Raw genomic sequence first — 2,851 nt, 5'->3', positions numbered from 1 at the left:
ATTGATCTCTGCCTCCTCCTCTAGACTTCAAGCTCCCTCCTTGTGGGCAGGGAACATGTCTACCAACTCTGTTGCATTTTACTCTCCCAAGTGCATAGTATGGTGCTATGCACATAGTAGATGCTCAAGAAATACCATTTTTGGATTCATTGAAGACACATTCACTGTAGAGAAGGAGTTGGCACAAGTCTATGTATTTAGAGGAAGGAAACCTATTATGGATCCAGGCCTAGAACAACTAGGCTCAAAACTACTCATTTGCCATCTCCCCCGATAGATTGTAAACTCCTGGTGGGAAGGAATCATGTCTACTAACTCTGTTGTACTGCATTTTCCCAAGTGATTAAAATAGTGCTGTGCGCACACTATGAGTTGATTTATTCTGCTCTGCTCCTCAGAAAAATCATCCTGAAAATAGGAATTGATGTTTACATTGAGCAAACTCCACTGATTAGTAGAGTCTGAGTCCCCTGAATAACTGCTCAGACACTGGGTTTGTAGTCTCCATTGCTGCTCTTTAGCCTTTTTCCCAAGCACTCAGTTGTAGGAAAGAGGAAAAGGGAACAAGGGGAAGGACCATTATGGAATTTGACAAGCGCAAAAGCCTCTGATCTTCCAATTTCTAGGGGCTTCTCCTCTGATCATCTGATGGAAGATCCTGGAAGAAATGCAGTGCTTGCAGTCTAGGGAGGCCATGTAATCAGCCAGAAAAATGTGTTCACCAAAGTTGACCTCTGGGTTACGTTATTTTTCAAGCTCTCTACATGCTCATTTATACCTAGGCTGCCATTTATAGACAGACCGAACAAGGAGTCAGCTTACAGGAAAACAGAGTAGTTTATATAGGTGCATGATAGATCGGTGGCTCTGAAGACAGTTGAAGGGCTTCTGGGAAACCTTTGTTATTTGGATTCCTCCAATTAATACATCAGTTTACCATCTGCCCTTCCAGTTCCTTTCTCTGATGGGTTCCCCTAGGGCAGATCTGATTGGTGGGAAAATCTGTTGGTTGAGTTCCCCATGCCAGTGTTTCAATGGGCTGGGAGTTGCAAGAGAAAGGCAGAGGATGAACAGATTGTATACAATTGCTGGATTTTGGGGTGGAAAGAAGGTATTTTTCCCCTGTTACAAGCTTGGAAGGATTTCAGAAGCTTTTGCAGTCTGATCATAAACTGAAAATAAGTCTGAGGATTGGAACTGGCTTGTCCGCAAATCTCCACAAAAAGCCCATGGCTTTTTTTTCTTGCTGGGAGCTGGACAGAAGTAGACAGGTGAGAAGCAGCGTGGCTCAGTGGAAAGAGCACGGGCTTTGGAGTCAGAGGTCATGGGTTTGAATCCCAGCTCTGCCACATGTCTGCTGTGTGACATTGGGCAAGTCACCTAACTTCTCTGAGCCTCAGTTCCCTCATGGGGATTAAGACTGTGAGCCCCACATGGGACAACCTGATCACCTTGTGCCCCCCCAGTGCTTAGAACAGTGCTTTGCACATAGTAAGTGCTTAACAAATGTTATTATTATTATTATTATTATTATTATATATATAACAATTATTAAATTATTATAAATGGTGACGACCAGGCTTCCAGCTCCAGGAAAATCAGGGGTAAAAGGATGGACCTTGTTCCCACCAAAATTGTGGGGAAATGGGTGGTGTCTGAGGAGGTGGACCAAGGGAGTCCTGCCCTGCCTCATCTTCCCACTCACAATGCTGAAATTGAGCCTTGGTAGATGTGAGAAAGGTAATAATAGCTTTGTAAAGTCATCTCTAAAATGCTCAATCTTGGAGAATTTGACAAACGTGAGGATCTTTGTCCACATAATGGGATTAATTTCATGGTACCTTTTATACCCAAGGTTGTCTCTAGCTAGGTGTGGGACCAGAGACAGTTAACCCCGTACAGGGCAATTTGATACAGAAGTAAAGGCAGATAAGGTTGCAAGGAAAGGTTCAAAGGCTGGAAGTTCCACCTGGAACCTCTCTCCTCTCACCTTTACCAACATTACGCACACCACTGCCTCCGATTGCCAACCAGATACGGGAAGAAGTAGCACTTAAATCTCCTTCCCCCAGCTCCTCCTTGAACTGACACTCCACCTGTGCCTCCCTGCACCTCTAGATTTCATATTTTGGATTTTGGCAGCCTCACACCTCCTGGTTGGCAGGAATCTGCTAGGCTGCCATCACACGGGACAACAGGGAGAAGGGGAGAAGGGGAGTGTTGGTGACTCAGGCTCTAGTGTATTAAGCAATCCTGCTTTCTGTCTGCTTCTCCAAGTGGCGTCAGGTGACCAAAGACCAGCTTACAGGGAATTGCAGGACCTGTCACAGTCCAGATAATTAGCCCAATTGGCTCTACCTGAGGAGCTGCCCTATTTCTCCTGGTCAGGGTTTATGGGAACTTCAATCTGAGAAGATGCTGGCCATAATCAAAGGGAAATATTTGGCAATCATCTTTGTTGGGGGCACATTTCCCAGAAACACCTGGGGAACCACATCCCCCATCCCTTCAATTGGTCTCAATGAAAAACCTGAACTGGAATCATTTCCCTGGATGGAGCGCTCAGAAACCACAAATTTCCAAATTGTGAATATACAATCATGTTACCCATAACTGGATGTAAGCTCCTTGAAGGCAGCATTCATGTCCACTTACATTAATACCCTCTCCCAAGTACTTAGTACAGTGATCTGCATACAGTAAGCACTAAATAAATACCACTGTGATGGATCGATCAATTGATTGGACAAATGGTACACATAATCTAAAGGAAGATGACTTTGCATGATTTTGAAGAAATAGGATAAAAGTAAACAAAAGAGAAAGTGAGGCTTGACATCAGGAAAAATCC

Source organism: Tachyglossus aculeatus, chromosome X4 (assembly GCF_015852505.1).
Source record: "Tachyglossus aculeatus isolate mTacAcu1 chromosome X4, mTacAcu1.pri, whole genome shotgun sequence".
Classification (NCBI taxonomy): domain Eukaryota; kingdom Metazoa; phylum Chordata; class Mammalia; order Monotremata; family Tachyglossidae; genus Tachyglossus; species Tachyglossus aculeatus.
Note: the sequence above shows the minus strand (reverse complement) of the source record.